General features: G+C 41.3%; 1 protein-coding gene across 32 annotated transcripts in view; it reads right to left on the bottom strand.

The window, feature by feature from the left end:
- Window positions 1–25,735, bottom strand: part of bru3 (bruno 3) — a 273,316-nt gene that overhangs the window by 76,015 nt on the left and 171,566 nt on the right. The gene's annotated exons all lie outside the window — the stretch shown is intronic.

Genomic DNA, 25,735 nt, shown 5'->3' with positions numbered 1-25,735 from the left:
GGAAACGGAAAAATTGAGCTAAAACTTTATTAAAGTACGATATATATACGGGTACATTTTGTCTGATATTTAAGAGCATCAAAGTTTGATATGTCACTGATTTAATGGAGATATTTTACGCTTATTTGATACGTAATAAAGAATTAGGTAAATATTATAAAATACACGACAACAACAGACGGCATAGGCGTATATACGGAAATAATGGTGGTTACATATCGATATATAGTAATAGTAAAAGTATCTAATCTAGATGCTAGCAAAGTATAAAGTTCTATGGCCAAAGAATTACCACAATAGCAATAGGTTTTCGTAAGTTAGGTGCGAATTAAACTAGATGCCCTCTATAGATCTGAAAAACAAAGTCCTCCATCATATATGCCTCCCCGAAACTGCCTTAATTGAATACATATTGCCTGACTTAACCCTTGGAAAACAACACTCTCCAAGTAGCAAATCAATGCAAAACTTCAGGCGTAGCACACTCTTCAACACCTTGACAGCAGCTGATGCCACAAATCAACAAACAAAATCAACAAAGTGAGAGAAAGGGGGAGAAATGGGGGAGAAAGGACATTGCAACCAAGTCAAGTTCGTCAATCAAATTGCTTTGGGAAGTTTTAACAGAAAATGGTTCAATAAACATGTCTTACATAAAACATTTTAATTAAATTATATTTTCCACCCCTCTATCCGTCTCTCTCACACTCTTTATAGCCCTGCATGTGTGTGTGTGTGTGTGCTAGTGCGTTTTGCAATATTTATCAATTTTCCAAGAGTCATCACAATAACCATACGTCTTCATCTAGCCCCAAACACAAATACAAACACAAACGAACACATACACTCACACAGCCCCACTCACACAGGCAAACAAAAGTGTTTTAGCGCTCTTCATGCACATCACTCATTTACACGAAGGGGTAGAGAGTGAGAAAGAGACGGGTAGACTAAGAGAGAGGGAGACGGAATGATATAGAGGGGGGTGCGCTCTACTTTAATTTAATTTTTGTGGTTGCTTTTCCTTGTTGCTGTAGTTGTAGTTGTTGCTGTTTGTTTGTTTGTTCGTTGCGCGCAATTAATTGAACTTGCAGCAGACTCAGACTATTGACAGCTGAGGGGGGAGGGGGCGGTGGAAAGGGGTTCCGTTGGAATGGCAAAGATCGGAAGGAAGGAGCGCCAAAGGACCTCCCCTTCGGAGCAGAGCTGCTGCTGCGGTTGAGTCGATGAACACTTAAGCCGCACTCAATGCACCCCGCTCGTTACCCGTTACGCCTTTCGGAATTTAACTAAGACAAACACCACAACGAAAACAACAGAAACGGACTGAGCCACACACAGATACTATGGGGTGGACCTTATTCGTTAAATTACAGGAATACCACAAGAAGAGATTGGGTCTGCGAAATATAAGCTCTGCTGTTATTACTTAAAAAGTTAATTAAATAATCACCAAGTTGATAAGGCATTTGATTTAACGAGAAACAAAAATTAAAAAAAAAAGTTTTTCTTTAAATTAAGGAGGCGAACATGAACCCTGTCCAACTAACAAAGCACAAGCCCCTGACAAAGTTTAAACAACTAAGGAAAGTTAGGTCTATAGACCTTAACATTTTACCTTAAGAACTTGTACACTGCATTATCAATTAAAGAAGTTTGGCTTACATAATCTCTAAGTGAAATTTAAGATATACCTATTTTTTCAATTCATGTAAGACTTTTTATGAAACTTTTTTAAGTCTCAAGAAGCTCTTGACGTTTTGTCTTAAAATATTTTTAATTGTTTTTAGAGTAACTTTTTTTTTACTACTTTTACTACTTCTCACTAACACTACTCGTCGAATTTAGTGAAAAGATATCCAAAAAAATGTTGTAGGTTGTGTGTACATTTTATGGTAACTAAGGGTAAGAACTTACTTTTCTCAGTGCTGTTTTTTCCCAAACTTAAAGAAGGCTTTAAGCCTAGAAAACGCATGGAAAATTACAGTCTGCAACCTACTTTTAGTTTAGCCAGCGGATTGCTTAAATTCAATCTAACAAAGGTCCACCCTAAGCTGCACAATCACTCGGACAAATACGGCAACACAAGTTTTGCAGTTTGTTGCCTTTCCCGTTTTGGTATATGAAATGCTTTCGGGTCTTATGTTGGCTTAGCAGCAAACTTGTCTAAGCTTTCGGCCAAGACAGATAGACGGGGCCTGTGGAGATGCTTCGCCTGCAATTACAATTACGCATGGAGGGGAAGACAGAAACGGCAGTGGATGATGAAGAGCGGCCAACGGTAATTGTAATGGCCGACAAAGTTGGCAAGACGTTTAGCAATTTAACGCACATTTAACCTGATGCAGCACTGGCATCAGGATCCCTTTAAAGCCCGGATCTCCTTTGACTTTCAACTACTTAGCGACCAGTAGTAAGGAACTCCACATCCTGGTCAAGGCTCTCGCCTGCCAGCCTCTAAAACATATTGCACAATTACTTGGCACGAACACACACACACTCACACACAACGAGGGTAAAAAATAAAATAGCTAACGAAATTTATGTTATTGTTTGTCTGACTGCCTGGCAGCTACGGGCAGGAAGGACTATTCGTACCTTGGTCCTGGAACTTCCTCCCATATTATTTGCACATATTTCTGGGCATGTGTGTGTGTGTGTGTGTGTGTTGGCCCTGTTTGTTGCAACATTTTATTTATCGCACTGGCCATAAAATGCACGCTGGGGGCATTTGTAACAATTTCGCAGCCGCACACAATGGAGGATCCAAGCCCAGGTCCTTTCAGCCCTCCTCCCACAATTCATTCCCTTTTCGCCTTTCTTAGTCAAGTTAAAATATTACAACATCATGCTTAAAAGTCACGTTTAAACGCTGACGACGACGGCGCTGAAAGATTATTGCATTTTTAGACTCCGGGTTCGGGTTCCCCTCTTTCCCTTTGCCCCGGAAAAGTACCTGGCTTGCTGGATTCCACCTGCGCACAGCCGCACAATCACAAACAAACGTAGTTCATTTCAGTCAGACGTCGTCCTTGTCGTCCTTGTCGTCCTGCGCCTGCCTGTCTGTGAGTGCCGGCGAAATAAGTAATAGTGTTGCAACGTGCCTGCCGCATTTTATTTCCTCTCCAGCCAGATACCCAGGATTCAAGGGGGTTAAGGCCGGGCGCTTTTGGGGGGTTAAGGTGGCAGATCCTTGGAGCAGGGGGATTTTGCTCGCTGGCAAGCCATTGATTGTATAATTCCTGTGTTGCGAGTGAAAATTGTATATGCTTGATGTCTGATTGAATTGAATTGATGTGAGAAAGTGACTGCCCCGCGCCCCCAACTCCCTTCGTTTGGCTTTTGCGGTTGCGAAACCAATTTATTTGCTTTGCCAATGCGCAGGATAGAGAGAGAGGGCGAAGGACTGTATTTATTTTAAATAGCACTGGCAAGGTGTATCTTTCCTCTTCCGACTCTGGCCCAGAAATCCTTGAAAGCCAAAAATGATTTCATAAGATGAAAAGCGCTTTTCCCACAATATTTTGTGTGGAGAGGTTTGAACGAGCCGGCAGGAAAAACCACAACAATTTTTGGCAACTTTGTGGGTTGGCAGATTGAAATGTTAGTGGAAGGCAGTGAAAGAGGCGGGATTGGATGGGGAGTACATATAGAACAGGTAAATGCAATCAAAGGTAATGACAATTAAAGCAAATTGCTGAAGGTAGAGGGAAAGTAAGGATTGTATCTTGTATTGATACATCTATGTTTTCAGTGTCTAAGGCGTATTCAATTACATTTAAAGGATGAGCTGGGGAGCAGCCCCCAGGATATAATGTCAGAAAGGCAAAAGTCACTTTTTCAATTTTCAAAATTAAAAAAAAACGAGAAAATTCAACGCACACACGAGTAAATCACTGAGTTACTGTGTCGCATTGATAAACCCTTATCAAGCTGCCTCTTTTTTACCAGGCACACACACTTTGCACTCCAACCCCAAGAACGTTGACACTCTGTCAGGGGGCACGCAACTCGATGGGAAAAAGTCACTAAACGGAACGCGGAAGTCTGACAAGGGTGAATGGCAAACCTGCCCGAAAATAAGGCCTGAATTTAAAAGTCAGGCTATGTAGCTCGCATATTAAAATCTATAAAATATGCTTGTGACTGCTTTACGACTTGAAAGGCGGCAGCTATGTACAAAAAAAAAAAAGTTCAATATTTGTAAATCTTCTGCCGTCGCCCGCTCGACTCCTCCAAAATGGCTACCAGGCTCTCGTTCTTTATGGGTTAATGGTGCGAAAACGTGACTTAATGTGCGTGTGTAAGAATTTTTTACGCTCCTGGGGAGCCAGAGAGTTATGAATCAGAGGGGGGGACCCATCTGGTGCTCAAAGGTCAAAGCAATTTGAGGCTACCAAGGGCTGGTGGATTTTAATAGAAATGTCAGACAGTCTGGCTTTAAGATGGGCATCTTTGGTTATGGGATATTAAAGGCTTTATTAAGCCCTCATTTTATTATCTATTTTTGGCCAAAACTATCTACCAGCGGAAGTGAGTTTAGCGTAGATGACAAATCCCTATGCTAAATATGCTTAATTGCAGCAGACAGACACACACTCACACCGAGGAGCTTACAACGTGCTGTACATATGCTTAATGAAGCTTATAACTCTCTGCACCCATACAGTTGCAGCCTGTGCAACACGTACGTGTCCTGACAATCCAGGCAACAGGCAGCATATGCCATCAACTGGAGGCCCGCCAGGCGAAATAATTATAAAGCGCTCGCAGCGGCGGAAGCTGCAACGGAAATGTTACCGTTATACCTGTGCAGAAGCACGTGCAAAGGGGCGGTGGGCAGAAAATGGGGGCGTGGCAGGTGGCATGAGGCATGAGGCATGAGGCATCCTGGTTGCGGGTGCAAATTCTAGCACTGCCAGCCGTTTAGTTTAGCATAATGACAGGCACAGGAGCATGGCCCCGAAATGGAGACAGGGTTACTGGGAGGGTTTTTGGGTGGTTTCAGGGGCTTTAGGGTGGTGCAACGACTGGGGGCAGCCACTAAACCAAGCCACATTAGCTCGGCAGCAAATGTGGCAAGGCGTGTTAATAACTCACTGTGCTACGAGTGCACTCCGGAGAGCTACCTCTTGGTTTTAAGTTTTCGGATTTAATAATAAAGTTGGGGTCGCTGCAAGGACGAAGGACGAAGGAGTGGCGGAGTTTGTCGTCGCATCTTGACGTGTAATGGGGCCTGGTCCTGGCAGGATCTGGCCTGCTGGCACTGCATGTTTTCCATGCATAATGCATAATTTCGTTTCATCATCTCGGGGCTGCCGGCTGCCAAGGATTCCTGCCTTTCGTCTCGGGCCTAATTTGCTGCATAATGAAGCGTGTAGTGGGTTCTGAAACTCCCAACTCCTGTTTTGTTTCGGGCTGCATTGCAATTTCGTGTGCGAAATATTCTTAGTGCTTGTCAGGGATTTGCTGTATTTAAGCTAGATAATTGGATAACATCCATCAGGTTGGTTGGTGGGGGTGGGGAAACCTAAACCTAATGAGATACATATTCGACGCTTCCACATCCGCAGCTGCGACCGCTGTGACATTTCATCTAGAATCAATAATCTCCTCTTTTTTCCGGCCAACAACCCTCTGGCTCTGCTTTTGTTAACCTGAAACTAACGAAAAATCCCAGGGAAAAGCTCCTAACCACAGCTCACACATACACCTTTAATGTGAGACTATGTGTGTGTGCTTCATTATTATTATGGTTGTTCGTCCTGTTTTTTCTATATATATACACCCACATATATTTATCTACCTGTCCCTGTCAGTATTATTTTTGTCGTATTGTTTGCTTCCTTGTCACTGCCATTGTTATTTTTCGTATTTTTGTCAGCGCCTTCTTCAGAGTCCTGAATCCAGGATCCTTTGATGGGTGTATCCATGTGTGTGTGTGTGGCTTGTTTTCGTTGTTAGTTTTTAGCTCGGTTGTTCGATTTTCGTCACTAATGAGCAGTAGTAAAGGCGAGCAGTGAACTCGAGAAGGGCGTGACGCAGGTAATGTCCTTTGGTCACTGGTGTCCAGTGTGTGTGTACTTTATTTGTGTGTTTACGTTTTTAACAGCCCTCCGACAGCTCCGACTGTCTTGTTGTCCTGCCGATTTGGGTCAATATGCGAGCTAACTCTTCCCCATCCATCTATCTATCTATATATATATCCTTTGGCTGAGATCCTTTAGCTCTTCGTGTCGGGATTTTTCATTTGCCTAATGAATTCAATTATTTATTTACCTTGAGTTATTTTTCTTAGCCACGCTTTCAGCGACAGTCTCTGATTTGATTTTGCGTGCTCGCCTTCACTTCGATGGAAAAAAAACGAGCGGTGGGGACATTTCTAATTAATTTTGTACAAATTACATGGGTGTCGTGCAAAAGGGAGGAGGAGGGGAGCTACAAAAAGTGAAATTTAATTAGTGCAAGAGCAATATTTAATTGGAAATGAAGGACTAATTAAACGGCGACGCAACGATCCTGGGGTCACTTTGCACTTTTGCAGTCAATTGCAAATGCAACTGACGGCGATTCAAGCACAAAATTAATTAACACTCAGCCACACACAAACACACACTCACACACACACACACACCCTCATTGTTCTAAAAAGGGCACACAAAAATATGCAATTAAAATTGTAGTCGCTAAAGTTATTAACAACAGCTAAACAATAATAATTCGCAATTTTACCACACAAACACACAGTAACGCAAATAATAAACTAATTAAATCGACAGAGGCCTCTATATACGTAATGTGCTTAATAATTTGCTAAATAAATTGCTTTTTGGCCAATTCAATGAGAGTGTCAAATGCACAAATGAGAGCCAAACCAAGCCGAATTCCGTGTTGAAGTTAAACCCTTTTTGGAAAAGCATCTCAAATACAGGATCAGCAATAAAAAAAAAATGTCAACAAAGAGAGACAGAAATTCTTGGGTTGCAGAGTGAAGATTTTAGGAATTCAGTTGAAAATATTCTTGGCATAACTATATGAAACTGTTTAATGGTATTGTTAGTAGATCACAAACTTACTGCGAGCTTAAGGCTAGAACTTCGGGTAGAGAGAACTTGAACTTACCTGAAAGGAGATAGAGAAAAATTCCAATTAAATTTAAGCATTTCAGGAATTAGACAATAAATAAATTTATGGGGATAAGCTCCTCCAGACAAATCAATTTGTGAGATAGCAAACTATATTTGCCATTGCCGCACGTTTATGGGTAACACAATTTGTTTTATATTATTATTTGCATTTTTTACCGCTCGCCTCTGCCGAATTTGCTTTTTTTGCTTGGTGCCAGATCCCTATTCACATCAATCCAATGCTAACAGAGTTCTCTTGGTGTCGAGCTGCCCTTTTTTCAGGCTTTTCAATTTCGCATATACCAAATATTTTTTATGTTTTCACCTCCACAACCCCCGGTTTTTGTGTGTGAAACGAGAGTTCTCTCCGCCTTTCGTTTCTCGTCTCTTTTTTTCCATATTTTACATGCAAATCGAATTTTCCTCAATTTTAATTGGATTTTTGATTGGTTATACTTGTGTTTATATACGCACATCTCGTTTGGGTGGATCAAGCCCTCGACTCAACTGCTCTCCCCCCTCGATATTCACAGTATTTATTTGTAAAAATATATAAAAATAAATATAGCTATATATATTTGCATCGTTCAAAATGCTGCCTACACTTCAATTATTTTGGTTTTAAATTTGATTTTTGATTCTCATGTTCGTTAGTTTGTTACACGATGTAAGTTGAGAATTTACAACAAAATCAGGCGAAATATGCAAATTCGTCATGTGCTCGAACAGTCTGATCTGGATTTTGGCAAATTGTTGAATTTCTGCCGAGTTAACCGATTTGCCTCGATTTAAATGTTGATTCTCTTCGATAACAATTAATTTTCACGGGCTGCACATGAAAATTGAAATATAACTAAGGCTCAGCGATGCGAACCACAAGTTTTTCGAACTTTGCAGAGCAACACCTTTTTATTTTTTGGGAAAAGCCCCCATCTAATCTAATGATACGTTTCCAGCAGTTGGCCTGGGCAATTAACCGAGTCGCGCACAAATTGCTGGCAATTTGTACAAACTTTTAATTGAAGACGACATGAAGAGACTTTCCCCCCTACACACATCCATGTACTTAGTAAGGGAATAAGGGAATTCCCCCTGTACGTATGTATATATATATAATTTTGAGCACACAGACCCGAGGGCATTGGAAATTGGTGGGGACAACTGACAACATCAAGGCAGGTCTCCCCGTTGGCTTAGTTTCCTACTTATAATTACAATTGAGACCGCGGTGGCTGCAATGATTGTAATTATGTTCTCCACTGTAGCGACAGTGGGTGTGGCCGTCCTGTAGCTCCCAAAAAAGTATCTACAGGTAAGGAAAAGCGAGGAGAAAGATGAGGCAATTTCGAAATAAATCACTTTTGGTTCGGTTTTTCACTGGGCAGCATTTGGGCGCTTGGCAAGGACTTATGCTGATTAGTAGCAAAAGCGACACAGTAAATTTGAATGTCAGAGGATGGGTGGGGAAAAGCACCCAGTAACACCCATAACCACCCACTTTCACCCCCCACAATGCCCTGTCAGGCATTCGAAATGATTTATGCAATGAGCTCAAAAAGATGAAAGTTGTACATTTTCATATTTTAATTGCTTTGCTCTCTTAATACTTTTGGGACCAGGCTCAGGTCTCGTTTGCTTTTTATTTATTTTTGCAACTGCTTTGCTTTCTTCTCCGTATTCCTTGTTACGCTTCTATGGGTCTTTTGAAGTCCTTGCGGGTGGCTAAGGACGAAGAGTGGAGGTCCTGGGAGTACTTCTGTGTGTGTTTGTGTGTGCGTGTGGGCCTCGTAGTTAATGTAAATGTATGCTGAGAAAATTTTACTAATTTTATAACAAGTTGCGGTTTGTATTTCTGTTGCGTTTTCAGTTTTTCCCATTTCCTTGGGCTTTTCCACCCTCGCGCTGTCAGTTGGGCTTTCTTTTTTTTTTTTGTTTTCCCCTCACCGTTTTGCGGCAGGAAAAGTAGATTTCGTGTATAAGTAAGCATTTCGCATTTATAATTTATGGCTTTGTATTTGTCAATGGCATTATTATTTCTCATTTTTATGTTTGTCCATTCACCTTGCCTTGGCCTGTATATTTTATGGGGCATTTAGCATTTGAAGTCCTAAAATGTAGGTTTATGGAGTGACAGGCAAATTTGACAGCCAGGAGCTTTGCGTTTCGCTTTTAAAAAATGATAATGAAAACTTTTCTTTGGCGTAGAGGAGGGGAAAATGGTTCCTTGGCGGCAGTTTAACATTGATTAAAGTGGAATTGTTTTTGTACTTCTTCTATGGGTTTTTCGTTCGGGGCTTCCACAGTTTAACCCATGTCACGCAATAAATCTAAAATGTATAGAGACCGAAACACAGGACCCGTTCAGGTTTCGGGGCAATTTGCAAACACATTTTCCATATGCACATTTGCCACTAATTATGCGCAAAATTTCTAGCTCAAGGGCTCCAAGCAATTAGCAGGGCACACACACACATATCAAACCAACCACCCACCCACTTTACATCCCTCTCAAGCAATTTACATTGAAATTAAACAAAAACTATGAGTGTGTGGGTGTTTTTAGGGGAGGGGAAAGTAGCTCATTTCCCATTTTCCTGTGCATGTGGCCAACATTAATGCAACAAATTATGTTTAGACCGCGCGGACTCGGGGAAAAACTCCAAATGAAAATAAACCGCAACATTTTTCATTCGTATAGAAAATGAAGAAGCGGACTTGGGAGCTCTGGGATCTGAGGGGGCGAATATCACACGGGAGCAATATAACCGGTTTGTATGCCACAAAAGCAATTTTATGATTATAACAGCCGAGGCCCGGTCGAGTCCTTCCCGGTCCCGCCCCGCCCACGAGTCCTTCCACCACCGCCCCCTTTCCACCCATTTCTCCCAGGGAACGATGTGCAATTAGGCGCCATAAAAATGGCTAACCGCCCCAGATGGGCGGGACTGTTTGTCTTCTTTCCGTTGTTTTTATTTGTTTCGTTTGGCAGCCCGCACAACCCGCACAAAATTCGCTGTATTTTTAATTTAAAATCCACAACGAAACGTGAGCAGCGCAAGAAAAGAGTGATAGACCAGATGGGTTGGCGGTGGAAAAGTTCATTGAAATATCTAGGTGGCGCACAGTGGGGTGAGTGGGTAACAAGGTCAGAATATTCACTTGGTTCACTTTTTTATGATCAAGAATGATTGCTTTATAAATTCATATCACTGTGAAATCGCAAAATTCTACAATTAAATATGAAAATAAGGAGTCCAGTTTTGAGTTCCCATTCTGAAAACCATAGGGGCTCCGAAAAATCGAACATGAAAATGGGTTTAAATTTTGACCATCTTGAAAAAGTGAAATTTAAATGTAGAATATAAGAGAATTTAACCACAAATTCATTGAGGTATCCCACGTCTTAATCGGGATGAAATTACCCAAGTTATGAAAATTAGAAGTCCAGTTTTGGGATCCCATTCTGAAAAAAATTGGAACTACGAAAAATTCCTACATGAAAATATGTTAAAATTTTGATCATCTTGAAAAGGTGAAATTTAAATGTAGAATATAAGAGAATTTAACCACAAATTCATTGAGGTATCCCACGTCTAAATCGGGATGAAATGACCCAAGTTATAAAAATTAGAAATCCAGTTTTGGGTTCCCATTCTGAAAACCATTGGAACTACGGAAAAATCGAACATGAAAATGGGTTAAAATTTTGACCACCTTGAAAAGGTGAAATTTAAATGTAGATTATAAGAGAATTTAACCACAAATTCATTGAGGTATCCCACGTCTAAATCGGGATCAAATTACCCAAGTTATGAAATTTAAAAATGCAGTTTTGGGTTCCCATTCTAAAAACCATTGAAACTACGGAAAAATCGAACATGAAAATGGGTTAAAATTTTGACCACCTTGAAAAGGTGAAATTTAAATGTAGAATATAAGAGAATTTAACTACAAATTCATTGAGGTATCCCACATCAAAATCGGGATGAAATTACCGAAGTTATGAAAATTGTAGGTCCAGTTTTGGGTTCCCGTTCTGAAAGCCATTGGAACTACGGAAAAGTCGAACATGAAAATGGGTTAAAACTTTGACCATCTTGAAAAGGTAAAATTTAAATGTAGAATATAAGAAAATTTAACCACAAATTCATTGAGGTACCCAACGTCTAAATCGGGATAAAATTACCCAAGTTATGGAAATTATAAGTCCAGTTTTGGGTTCCCATTCTTAAAACCATTGAAACTACGGAAAAATCGAACATGAAAATGGGTTAAAATTTTGACCATCTTGTAAAGGTGAAATTTAAATGTAGAATAAAAGAGAATTTAACCACAAATTCATAGAGGTATCCCACGTCTAAATCGGGATGAAATTACCCAAGTTATGAAAATTAGAAATCCAGTTTTGGGTTCCCATTCTAAAAACCATTGAAACTACGGAAAAATCAAACATGAATATGGGTTGAAATTTTGACCATCTTGAAAAGGTGAAATTTAAATGTAGAATATAAGAGAACTTAACCACAAATTCATTGAGGTATCCCACGTCTAAATCGGGATAAAATTACCCAAGTTATGAGAATTATAAGTCAAGTTTTGGATTCCCATTATGAAAACCATTGGAACTACGGAAAAATCAAACATGAAAATGGGTTAAAATGTGGACCATCTTGAAAAGGCAAACTTTAAATGTAGAATATTAGAGAATTTAACCACAAATTCATTGAGGTATCCCACGTCTAAATCGGGATAAAATTACCCAAGTTATGAAAATTAGAAGTCCAGTTTTGGGTTCCCATTCTGAAAACCATTGAAACTACGGAAAAATCGAACATGAAAATGGGTTGAAATTTTGACCATCTTGAAAAGGTGAAATTTAAATGTAGAATATAAGAGAACTTAACCACAAATTCATTGAGGTATCCCACGTCTAAATCGGGATAAAATTACCCAAGTTATGAGAATTATAAGTCAAGTTTTGGATTCCCATTCTGAAAACCATTGGAACTACGGAAAAATCAAACATGAAAATGGGTTAAAATGTGGACCATCTTGAAAAGGCAAACTTTAAATGTAGAATATAAGAGAATTTAACCACAAATTCATTGAGGTATCCCACGTCTAAATCGGGATGAAATTAGCCAAGTTATGAAAATTAGAAATACAGTTTTGGGTTCCCATTCTGAAAACCATTGAAACTACGGAAAAATCGAACATGAAAATGGGTTAAAATTTTGACCATCTTGAAAAGGTGAAATTTAAATGTAGAATATAAGAGAATTCAACCACAAATTCAAAAAGGTATGCCACGTCTAAATCGGGATGAAATTACCCAAGTTATGAAAATTAGAAGTCCAGTTTTGGGTTCCCATTCTGAAAACCATTGAACTACGGAAAAATCGAACATGAAAATGGGTTGAAATTTTGACCCTCTTGAAGACGTAAAATTTAAACGTAGAATATAAGAGAATTTAACCACAAATTCATTGAGGTATCCCACGTCTAAATCGGGATGAAATTACCCAAGCTATGAAAATTATAGGTCCAGTTTTGGGTTACCATTCTGAAAACAATTGGAACTACGGAAAAATCTAACTTGAAAATGGGTTAAAATTTTGACCATCTTGAAAAGGTAAAATTTAAATGTAGAGTATTAGAGAATTGAACCACAAATTCATAAAGGTATCCCACGTCTTAATCGGAATAAAACTACCCAAGTTATGAAAATTAGAAGTCCAGTTTTGCGTTCCCATTCTGAAAACCATTGGAACTACGAAAAAATCGAACATGAAAATGGGTTAAAATTTTGACCATCTTGAAAAGGTGAAATTTAAATGTAGAATATAAGAGAATTCAACCACAAATTCAAAGAGGTATGCCACGTCTAAATCGGGATGAAATTACCCAAGTTATGAATATTAAGAAGTGCATTTTCGGAAAATTACTTAATATACAGACAAATCGAGTAAAAACTTGACTCTTAAATAAAAATATATTTTTGAATGCAGAATATTAGAGAATTCAATCACAATATACTCCATATATTCGTTTGCAATGCAAAGACAAATGCAATTACAGTTTAATGGTACTTTAGCTACTTATAGTTTCCCCTTTGGAGATATACCATTAACATTAACCTCCCTTCCATCGACCGGCTTTTGCTAACCACATTAACGCTCACTTCGAGGGGAAAGAGCCTTAAATTATGGTTATTGTTTATGGTAAAACACGGTAAAGGTCGACGGCTAGTCAAATTGGTTGTGCAACCCCCTCCACAATCTGCTGTGCTACCCCTTTTCAAGCTGCCACTGTTTAGCGCAAAAAAGAAAAGAGAAAGAAAATATTTACACTGTATTGCGCCGAGCAGTTTTATAGAAATTTATGAGGTTTATAGTGTCGTGCCATTTCGTGTTGGTTCGGCTTGCTTAAAAGTCCCTCGAGATGTAATCAATTACTTAATGCTATGGAAGAAAGCCCCCTTCCCAGTAACATTCCCATCCCAGTCCCCATCTCCCCCAGCGACTCGACGCCAAACAAAAGCCATTACGCTGAAACTTTTCAATGAAGCGTTGCTCGTTGGTTCGTTCGCCGGATCGTTCAGACCCGTTTTTAGCTCCGTTCGTCAAGGATTCCGGGAGGCGGAGGACTATTAGCTGGGATGATGTCCTCGATGTCCTCGTTGTCCTCACTCTCTCTCCCTCTCTCTATTCGGCACAACCCCTTGCGGGGGCATTGCCACAGCTGATGTATTATTATGGCCCTCTAGATTGGGCTCTGTGGGCTGGCTCTCTGTTATTAATATTGTTTTTTCCCTCTGTCTCTGGCTCGGCGGGTCCTGCGAGTCCTGCGAGTCCTACCAGTCGCTCTCTTTCGTTGGCCCGGCTAATACTGGCGAATCCCCAGCGCATTACGTGCCGAAGGTAAGCAGGCAGCATGTCATCAGAACACGCCCACTTGAATTTTGAATGGGGTTTGGCATTCGTAGTCGTCGTCGTCTACGGTTTTTAGGTTGAGTTTACAGTAAAATAAATATTTAAGTGGAGCCTGTGCCCACAACGACGACTCCTTTCCACTGGGGTAAGTCACTTGAGCGTTTGTTGGCACGTAAAAGACATCATAATTAGCATTGGGCGCTCGAAATTAGTGTGGCAAAGGTTAAAAAGTGCAAAAACGTGTGCTGGAAAATGGAAAACAGGGGGTGGCGGTGAGTCACCGACTGGAATAGGAATAGGCCAGGCCAGGACAGGACACGGGCGAGGAAGACAGCATCCTGGCTGAAAAGCAGAAACTTGCAAGAGCCAATTTCCGTGTCATAAAACTTGAAAGCTTTCTCGAAAGACCGAAAACAATTTGCATGCGAAATTCAATTTGATAATGGCAGCATGCAAAATTGGCCAAAGGTTCGGTGTCTTCTGCCTGGAAAAGTTTTGGCCTACGAAGACCTGGACAAAGCCAGGCCAGGTAGCAGTCTAATTGGGTCAGGGCGGAAGGAAATCTAAGCTGGCCAGAAGCAAGAGCTGGAGAATCCCCGAGTTCAATAATATTTGCCTCGGCGATAAAACAAAGGAGCAAAGTTTTAAATTACCAAGAGACGTTGGGCAAACATTTATATATTTTTCGGGGAACGGGCCACAAACACAGACAGACTTAGCCGGCGAATGAAACCCAGACGCCGACGGTCGATGTCGATGGCTTTCTGTCGCCACAACACCCGTAGAATTTGTGTAATTTGACCCAGAGCAAATGTAAATAGAACTGCGACTGGCTGAAAGGGCGTTAAATTGTATAACTTAATGAAACGTCGTTGGGCAGAGCCAAGTTGAGCTGCAAAAGCGGCCAAAGCAGCAGCTGGGCAACCAGTCAAAGCAAACCGAAAGCCAAAACCAAACCAAACTGAACCTTTCCAACCCGAACCGTAGCAAACCGACCTCGAGATTGAGGTTTAGAAGGGGCGCCGAGCTGAGCTGCTAACCAGAAAACCAACAGCACCAGCAGAGTCAAAAAGTAAGAGGAGTCCTGGTACCCAGTGCCCATTGCCAGGGTGAGATATCCTTGCTTTGTGTCCTGCGTCCTATGTCCTGTCTCTCCGCTTTCCTTTTCGCCCGTTTGTGGCTGGCCATGTGCGGATTACGTTTGACTTAATGCAGTCGGGCAGCGAGGAAGGAAAAAATATATATAGGAGAAGTGGAGACTCCACACGAAGAGGCAGCAGAAACTGTTGCACGCCATGCCACGCCCACATTAAATTAAAATTAAAATGCTAAAATTTCCCAGCTCAAGCTGTGGGCGTTGGTACACACGCCCCTTCGCCACAGACCTCCTCCACCAACCCACTTTCAAGCTCCACCGCAGGCCTTAAAAATGCAAAGCAAAATAGTTTTTAATTAAAAGGTCTGACTGTCACAGTCATGCTGCTTACACTCGAGGTTGCGACATTAGGTAGAGTGCCTACAAAGGTGGATTTCTGAAACCCAAGGATCTTTCAATAAAAGTGCTGGTGGTTAATATCTAAGTACTGCCTTATAGGTTGTTTTAAAGTGATATTTAATTAAAATAAAAAAAGATTTTTAGTAAGAGAAACTTTAACAATTTAAGCTTCTTATGCTTATAAGAAAAAAATATTTTTTTAACATCACTTTTAAAAATATAAATATTAAGAAAAAATCGATCCTTTTAGCCAACCCTATTGAACTCCTAGCCTAAACTTCAATAAATATATTCTTTTCATTGAATTTATTAAAGGCCATAAAATCATAACATCTTTTAAAAAAAATTTGATCGGGGATTGCAAAGGAATGTTTTAATTTTCTCTTTGAATATCAAGAGTTGTTCTAGTTTAAAAGGATACCTACTAAAAATGAGAAATTTATATATTTTTAAAATTGGTTTTACCTATTTATCGAAGGTGATTTTTTGATCTCCCCCGGGAGTGTTTTGCCCTGAAATATTGGCATTACCCACCACACAGCCGACGAGTAATGGCCCAATCACAAACTAACCCTGCCCTTTGATTTACCCACCTCAGCGGGTCTCAATTAGGGCGGCCAAGAATTTTTCGGCAACCCGCCCCACCACCGCAAGTCAACAAATAATTTCTATGCAAATATTTTACACTAATTATTTCAAATATTTTGCATGCGGCGGCGGCGGCAACTGACGGATGGGTAAATATTCCCTTACATTTAGGAAGGGGATTCGTCTGTCTGTCTGCTGCCAAAAATAGTTATTTGCTCAAATTAAATATATACATTTGTGTTTCGTATTTGCACTGGGCAAATATGTCTATGTGTTCGAGTCCCACCCTATCTCTGTCTGTGTGTTTGTGTTGAAACAAAATTATTTTATGGCGTTTGCGTTGGGTAAACACACAGATACGATGGCAGACAACCAAAGGCGGTGAGTCAGTGCGCTGGCCCTCGGAAAACTATGCAATAGAACCCCCAAAAAGCTCTTCAGAGTGGCAACATGGAGGTGGAGAATCGGGAACCGAGCAATTTTCCAGCCTTTGGGCACGCCTTTTGTTTGGACACAGGCGTTGAAATTGATTAAGTTTGTTGCCTGCCAATGGAAAAGGCACTCAATCAAACGCCGTTCGTTCGATTCGCCCGGCGACAAGGCAAAAAAGTGTCATTGAAAGCGAGCACGAGGTGCACAAGTGCCTACCGAAATAAATGAATCGATGAATGGAGAACACAGCGGGGAAAATCCACTGGTACTGGTAGTGGTACTGCTACTGGTACTGGTACACTGGCATTCAAATCAAGTCAAACGTGAAAACGTTGACTTTACACTCACACGCACCTGAAGGACATGGAAATGGAGAACCTTCTATGTCTATTGATCGCCGCGTAGATTGCAGCTCGGGCTGTGAAAATGAAAAATGGATTTTCAAGAGCAAGTGGCTTCAAGTGGCTGATACTCAGACGCACTTTACATACTGCACATAGTACACAGTGCATTTCCATTCATAAATTCGACGCGGCCAACGTTGCGTATGCGTAATGGGGCACTAAAAACCAAGTAACTTCACTGAGTAAACAAAACCGTTCGCCGTCTAAAATTTACAATTTTAGTTTTCGCAATTTCTGCAATCTCGCCAGCAGCCAGAGAATAGAAAAGAAGCTGCTCGCAGGCAGGATAGACAATTCCGACAGCCAAAAAGAAAATCTTATCAAATTTTTCCCAAGCTGGCGAAGTTTTTCGTGATGTCGGGGGCTGGTTGGCTGGCTGGCTGGTTGGTTGGTTGGTTGGTTATCCCCCAAAGTGCCACTGTAAAATATTTTATTGAATATAATAAGCAGTGGAAAAGTTTCTGTGCGCTCTAGCTCTGCCAAACGGAGACAAAGTTGTTGATGCCATTTAATATGAGATTGCAAACATTTTGCCTTTCTCCGTCCAACGTTTATTGCATTTGGTTTTTTTTTCTGTACGCTGCTTTGGAAATATAATACCTGCGTGTGAAATAACGCAAAGTTTATGCAGCGCAGAAAAACTTTGCACTTAAATGAAAACTACAAAACATTTAACTTTCGGCCAAAAAGGAGGCGACAGAATTTAAATGCCGCATCCCCCGACTCCATGAAACGCAGACTCGAAGCCCTTGGGCAACGAAAATGAAATTTCTTTTCGAAAAGTTTACACTTTGTAGTCTCGTCTTTGATGCTCACAGCTCTCAGAAAGAAAAGAAAGTGTCAAATTAAATTTAAAAAGTGATTTGCCGCGTTTTCAATTTGTTTTTTTTCTCCCGCCCTTTTATGGAGGTTTTTCTTTTTTGCCAGCTTTAAAAGCTTGCAAATACCAGGGTGGAAATGCGAAAAAAATGCCATAATTTGCCTTTCCAGAAAAAAGTTTCAAATCTCAACTACTATTGTTTTGAAATCACTTAAAATTTCATTTTAGGTGTCGAAAAGTATGCAACGAAATATTTTTGGCTTACAAGAAAAATTCACTGCATACTTTTAGCCATTTTTAAAAAGCATTTCAAAACCCTAGTGATTTGTGCGACACCCCTATATCACAAAACTTATATCTTAAGGACAACTAATTGCCAGCCATATATTATTTCTAGCCAAATTCGAAACGGTCAAGTTATCTAACTGAAAACACTCATTTAGATGGCACCCGAAACAAAGAACAGAAATTGGCTGAGCCAATTATGAGCTTTCGACTGTCATTGACCAGCAGGTGTGTTTTGTGCCGACCAGACAGAGCTTAGCGTTATCACCGGCAGCCAAAACCCCCCTTTCCCCCACAAAAACCCCCTTTTTGGGTCCGTCTGGCCTGTCATGATTGACGGTCATTTGTCATTTTCTGCCATTTGCCCATTTATTTGGCCACAACTTTTTTAACCGCTGCCCAGCAAGCCAACACCAAAAACCGCACGCAAAAGTTTGCGACCCCCTCCCAAAACCCCCTTTTCGAAACCAAACCAAAAAAAAAAACCCCTGCTTATGGCACATTTGTCAGACGTTGACGTTATGCAAAAAAGCTCAGAAAAGTGGGGCGGAAGGAATTTGTGTAGGTGTTGCCAACATGACGCCTTTAAGCGCGTATAAATTACAAAAAGCCAAAAGTCAGGCAGGAGCACAGAACTGAAAAGGGTTTTTATTTCTGTTATAAATGAAGTTGCATACTTCAGGGGGGGGCCGAAGGATGGCAGGGATACCGAATGCCTGGAAAACCTGACATGTCACGGCGCTTCGCCTTCAACTCCAGACCCCGTTTCCAGTTATCGTTGCTACCCACGCCCCTTTACACAATTGCCACCCCTTTGTTTCAGCCAGTAGCATTCATTAAAAAACGGAAATTTGTGATTTTTGGTGGGGCTTGAGGTAAAAAGAAAAATTGTTGCCTCCGGTCGGGATCTGATTTTGTGTTTAATTAGCCACTCGGGCCAAAACAGACAGCCCCAGGTAGTTGGCCATTAATAAGGGAACGAAATTCACTTACAAGTCTGCCCAGGCAAGCAAACAATTAATTATGAATATGTGGGTTAAGGGTGATTTTCATTTTAATGGAAAACCCTGACTTCGGATCCTTAATCATCATGAAAGAATTAAAATTAAATACAAATCATGTATATTTATTAGGTCTTGAATAAATATTTACTTCTATTACTTAAAAAAAATTGATATCTTTGAAAAATATGCCATGCTTTAATGCTTAATGTCATTAGGCTGGGAGAAAGTTTTTAATTTCATGTAGCTGCCACGCCCCTCCTGGCCATTTGGCAAACAAAGTTTAAATGCAGCTGCGTTAACTTGGCCTCAACTCATATACGCACACACATATGCAAATGGCAGGCAAAGTTTGCAGCTAAGCAACAAACAAGGTCCTGCCCACCTCCTGTGCACTCGACAGGAGGCAAAAGCAATCCATCAAAATTGCACCTTCTTGCAGGAGGAGTTGCTCCTGATGCCGCTGCTGCTGCTGCTCCTGCCCCATCCTTTTGGATCCTGCCTCCTCGGCTGCTGCTGACTAAATTGAATTTAATTTGTTTTGCGCGTCGCACACATGGAACACAAGGAGCCAAAAGCATTACAGCCCAATTCCACCCACCGTCGAGGCCAAGTTAAACACTCCCCAGAGGGGCGAAGAAGACGGCTATTGTTTAACCCCTTGGTGGCCCAGCTTTTAAACCCTTTCCCCATCCTCGCCCCTGAGCCACCGGCACTCAGAGCGCTGCTTTTGTTAATTATTTGATGAATTTTTAATTGATTTTTCGCACACAGCATGGCGGCAAATAACAAAAGCTACAACATTCTTTGGCCGCATCTACATCTACACTCCGTAGACATGAAATGCGCTACATTTACATTACCAATACATGGAAAATTCTATATATATATGTGTGTGGGGGAAAAAATGTGCACCGTTGCATACTTTTAGTTGCTTTGTTATATTTAAACAAAAGCCCAGCGACGTTGCTGCTCCGATGTATTGTTGCAACATTTAAATTAAGATAAATCACCGCAAAATTTATGGTTTTTAATATGCGTGCATGTATGTGTGTGTGTGTGCCACACCCACCACACCGACGGCTTGTTGCCGCTGCTGTTATACAACATGGAAAACAATTTACTAAATTGCAATTAAGTGACATTTTATACCCAGCTACAGGCCGAGTCGCAAGTGAGGTAATGGCCCAGTGACCACCCCTTTGGGGTAATAAATTTGAAATTGCGGTTTGGCAGTTTTAAATATTCAATTAGTTGTGAAATTTTTGCGCCGCGGCCATGGAAAGAGCACAGAAAAAAAAAAAATTGGAAATTGGAAAATGAATGCAAGAGTTGGCGGGGGATTTATGATGATAGCTGTCGATATTCGCCCTTTGCCAAGGACATGTTGGTGAACCTGGTTGGCAGTTCTTAAATTCAGCAGACTGCAGAGCTTAAAGAGCAGGGATATTTTTGCATTCCGGCGAATGCCGCCAGTGGTCGCCATTTTATTGATGTCTTTTGACGCCGCACTCTGAACCAAGGACAGCAAGGACAGCCAGGACCAAGGACCAAGGACCATGGACCAGGACAAAGTGGGTTCGGACAATGGAAAAATATGGAAAGAGGGAGAGAGCCTGCATTTCCTGCCCCGGCAGACTGCCTGCTGCGTCTGCTGTCAGTTTGAGAGATGACGGGGCAAGATCTCTAGCAGTAATTTATTTCAGGGGAGTCCCCTCCGAAAACCCTCTTCTTTATTGCTACCCCCTGACCCTCTTTTCTGTTCCCCGAAACTTATTAATTTAGACTTTTTGTTTCGCAAATTCTCGTCTGTCTGCCCCTGCTTTCAGTTCTTCAGCTCTACAGCTCCTCAGTTCTCTGGGTCGTTGGCCAAAACTAACAACAAACGTGGCTATTTCGGCATTTTTGCTTTGGCAACATTTATGCAAATTAGTTTTGATTGTCCCTGGTTGGTTGGTGAGAGGAGGGGCTAGGAAATTGAAAGTTAATTTGCATGCGCTGCCCGATGGAAGGCGCCCACAGTTAAATACACAACAATAACTGTCAGTGGTGTTGGTCCACCCTAAAAGCAGCATTTATTGTTGTTATTATTGCATTATCCGTTGCACACTTTCAAGCGCTGTCGCTTTATTTAATTGCACGTGCATAATTCTTTTAAAATACAGTTGCAATTATTGCCAGCAGACGTAACTCTTGGGCAGAAATTTATCGTCTGTTTTCCAGTGGGGCTCATTGCTTATGCAGAACGGGCTTAAAGGGAGGGTCCTGAGTCCGAGTCCTGCCATCCACTCTTCCTGTGTAATTTTAATAAGTTTTCACAGTTCGCTTCGGGCTGGCCAACGAGCAGGAGCCGTTTTAAGGAGCTTACTTGCATATTTATGTCACTTTCGGGGAAAACCCCACCCACATGTCCCTTACTGGGGATGAGTTGGTAAAATGGATTCGGCCTCAGTTTTTCTCTTTCATAATGGAGACAATTTTCGAGTGGCAACAGCTGTTGGGCCAATCGAATGGGTCTTCGGAAACTAAATACCAAATAATAATTAGCCAAATGCTTGGTGGCTATAAAGCACAACTGTTGCCAAGGACTGGGGGTTGGCCATCATTTCTGGCCGAGAGACAAGCTGGCAGCACTATAAACTCATCAGCGTAATGAAATTTGCCATTTAGTCAGTCAGAGAGGAGGAGTCCATCAAATAAGCGAGCGAAACGCGCATGTTTTTAATTACAAAAACTGGATAATGCCCCGCCGAGATGAAGGATAACGTTAGTCAGCTACGAAGGACGAGAACGTCACATTGTCTGATAGTAAAAAAAAAATTACTAGGATAATGAGGAAAAAAAAATATGTGCTTGTACTTGATCCCCTTGAAAGTGTCAGAAACTTAATCGAATGAAAGTGAAGATGCGTTCGGCAATTAATAAATAAATGATTGATGGTTATGGGGTATATGGGGTATATGGTATATAAAAAGGTCACCCTCCAGTACTTGCGATAAAAATTACATTTTATTGGCTGCTCGTTGAAAATATATGTGAGCTAGTTTAATTGAAAGTTGGCAGGCGGCGAAGACGACATTGCGTTTGCGTTTGACTTTGAAACGACATTCAAACGGTCCCTCGCGCTGCACAGAAGGGTAATAAAATTATGATGAAGCTTATGGCTCAGACCACACTCGCATTTGAGTGCCATTGTCTGCCTGTTAACATGCTCATTATGGCCTGGGAAAGGCAGAAAGCCAGACAGAAACTGAAACTCGTTCATGACTTCACTTCAATTATAATTACGTCAAACAGTGCAACAAGAAAATGTGCAACTCGAGGCAAACAAGATAGAACAGGACGAGTACGAGATTGAGGACGAAAAGCAGGACTCTGCTCGACAATTGTGTGCGCAAAGGGGGGGCTGGGGAAACAGAGAGACAAACAACTTGAAAGTGAGCATTTCCTTTTAATGCCTTTTGCTCATTTTTTCCTCTCGTCCTTTTTCCTTCTTTTTTTTTGTTTTATATTGCATTACATTTGCTCTGCCAGAGAACATTAAAAACAATGCACACAGAAAAGGACTCGACTCGTCCTGGCAACATTATATCCGGCCAGAAGATGAAAACTGTTTTGAAGAAAACTCATAATTGCTTGGCACAAATTGCAAGTTATAGCCAAAGTTAAAAGGAGGATGAGGGCAAACTACGGGCATTCATTAAATAAGTTTTTCGCCTGGTCAGGTGGTCGTGGGATCCTTGGATCCTTACGAAATGAGCTGATAAGGTGGGCTAATCGAACCGGCCGTTGGCATTCCGCTTGTTTGCTATGCAAAAGTAAACTTAAAGCTCGGCAATCCACTCGGTAGCAATGCACTTACTCCTACAAATCGCCTGTTGTTGTTTTCGTTGGGTCCTGGATGGGGATATTTGCCCGGGGCAAATGTGGCCGGCCGGCAACAAAACATAGTCATCGAGTCATACGGCCATCTATATAACCATCTATTTGGAGGGTGGGCTGGCAAGTCATCCATTCAGCCGGCCATCCATCTATCCATCCATCCATCCATCCATCTATGCAGTGCAGCAAGTCATGCAGCGGAGCTCGCTGACCCGCACGATGAAGCCTTTGTTGGTCCTGCTGGCCCTGGTCCTCCTCCACTCCTCCCATTATCCTGCAGATCCTGCATGCATTTGGCTTTACAAACAATATTTGCCATGGCCCTGGTTGTTGTTGTCTTCACACAACAAACTACATCAGGCTCAGGACTCAGGATTCAGGACTCTGCTGGCTATTTGGAAATCCTCTTTTTCAGTTTTCAGAGACCCCCCTCCCTCCCCAAAACAGCCGTCCTCTAGAACAAACTAATATGCTATGCTTAAAGCGTACATATTGGACTTATAGTTGTTGTTGGCTGTTGTTATTTTTGATGTTGTTTGTCTGCCGAGGAGGAGAACAAAAGGCCTCCTGCCGCTGTCATATTTCGTGATTCCCCACTCTTGCTGAAAGGAGTCTCCCGTGGAGGGTCCAGAAACAGGAATAGGACCAAATACAGGACGACCCCGGAGTTCACAGTGACGGACCCCGTAACGCTTTTGCCTGTCCTACGCTTATCATATAAATTCTTCTGGCTGCTTGTTGTTTTTCGCTTCTGGTCCTGGCCACGCTCTCCTGATCCTGCGCCATAACAAAAAGGCTAAAAAGTTTAGTTGCTGCCGGCTCCTGTTATTGAAGGCTTAAGCGTCCTGCCAGCCGAGTCGAGTTAGTTAGCAGGAGCCGAACCTCCATACCCACACCTCCCATCCGGTATCCCCTAAACAAAACAAACACACACATCTAACGTAAAATCAACGCTAGACGAAAACAACAGCAGAGCCATGGGTCGTCAGTCAGGAATCTGAACTGGGATTGCACTTGACAAAATATAAATTCCTTTAAAAGAGAATTTATTACGGAAAACAAAGTGGATTACAGAAACATAATACTTATAAAAGGTATTATTGATCTTAAATATAAATGCTTACTGAAGTAGTACTTCATTTGCAATATATCTCCTACCACTGATTCCTTATCATAAAACAAAATAATAAATTGTTACTTAAATGAGGTAAGTAGATAAAACTTATAATATCCAAACTAGAATTGGTCATGTATTATTTCCTGAAATGATAACTTCTTTCAGAAAAACTTAGATTAAATGAAATTAAGTTATTTTAAGCGATTATTGATCTGTAGCCATCGCATTAGAAGTCCTTCTAAAATCAAACTTATCAAGTATCACTGGAAATCGGAAGCTAAAAATGATTATTACATATGATTCAAATAGTAACAATAGCAATATATATCGCAAGTAACTACAACTTTAGATACTTAAATCATAATTTCTCCATTCTACAATCATTTTATAGATTTCTTTCAGTGCATCCCCTGGGCCATGTAGTCTAGAGTCCAGCTCCCTTATCCGTCAGGCCATTGATGTGCCGTGCTGATGCAGTTGCAAGTGCATTTACTCTTGACCGATGACGAGAGACTTGGCTTAAAGCAGTCCCTGGCGAATATTGTTGCATAGTTTTTGTGACACGTACGTGAGATCGGGTTCCTCAATGGGAAGTGGGCAGTACACGGGGTGGCCCCAATAATTTCCATATCCTGTGCAACTCTGGCTCTAATGTATTAACCGACCACAGCTCCTTGTGGCCTGCCAACACGCCATTTGGCCATATCTTCAAAACATTGCCAGTCGGGGGACGTGTAAAGGAGACAGATAGCAGTTTTATGCGTTCCTTGCCCCACCACACTCTACTTCCAAATACATGTATATACGGCTCATATACTTTACAAATCTTGATAAGTTAATAGAAGACGCTGCTGGCAGAAAGCAAAGACATGTTTTGGCCAGTTGGCTGATGGCTGAACGGCGGGTGGCAGGGTGTTTGCGTGGAAATTTTGGCACATTAAAGCCCAAGAGTAAGAGTCAGAGAAGCCAAAAAGTAAAATAATATGAAAAGTCTCATAAAAATAACAACGGGGGACACGTCCACCGCAACAGGGGTGATACAAGTTTTTCGGGCGAATTTTGTTTGCTTCTAGTCTGGCGACAAGTTTTCTCGGCGTGTGTTAATTTAGGTGAAATCAATATTGGGTGGCGTAGGTGGCGTTCTAACAACATTTTATATTAGGGCAGCAGCAGGAGGACTGAGGGAAAATCTATAAAAATTAACGAGCTGCAAGTAATGTAGCATACTTGCTGTCATCAAATGCGCTCTGCTGCCTTCAATGGCCATTGTTTCAAAATGCCAAAGCTGCCCTGTCTGTTTATTATTATAATGCCATTATCATTTTTATTATTGCATTTTAAATGCATTTTTTTTTTGTGTGTTGCCCATCTTTTCATAATTTTTAATGCCCCGTCAGAGAGCCACAGCTCATTAAGCAGGGATAACTGCAAGGAGCGGCGACTGTCTTGACTTGCCGGTGGTGCAGAAAAGATTAATGTTCCTTACGTGTCCTGCGCCTGTCCCTTTGGCCACAGAGTTGCCCTGCTCAAAGTCGCTTCAAAGTCATGTGCATGATTCTATAGGATTCTGCTCCTCCCGCCAACTGCATTTAAAGTATGTGGAGCTTATATTCCTTGGTTTGTCCTGCTTTCTTTGTTTTTTCTCTACCCCT

The sequence above is a fragment of the Drosophila suzukii genome, chromosome 3 (genome assembly GCF_043229965.1).
Source record: "Drosophila suzukii chromosome 3, CBGP_Dsuzu_IsoJpt1.0, whole genome shotgun sequence".
Classification (NCBI taxonomy): domain Eukaryota; kingdom Metazoa; phylum Arthropoda; class Insecta; order Diptera; family Drosophilidae; genus Drosophila; species Drosophila suzukii.
This window is presented reverse-complemented; position numbering and strand designations above follow the sequence as displayed.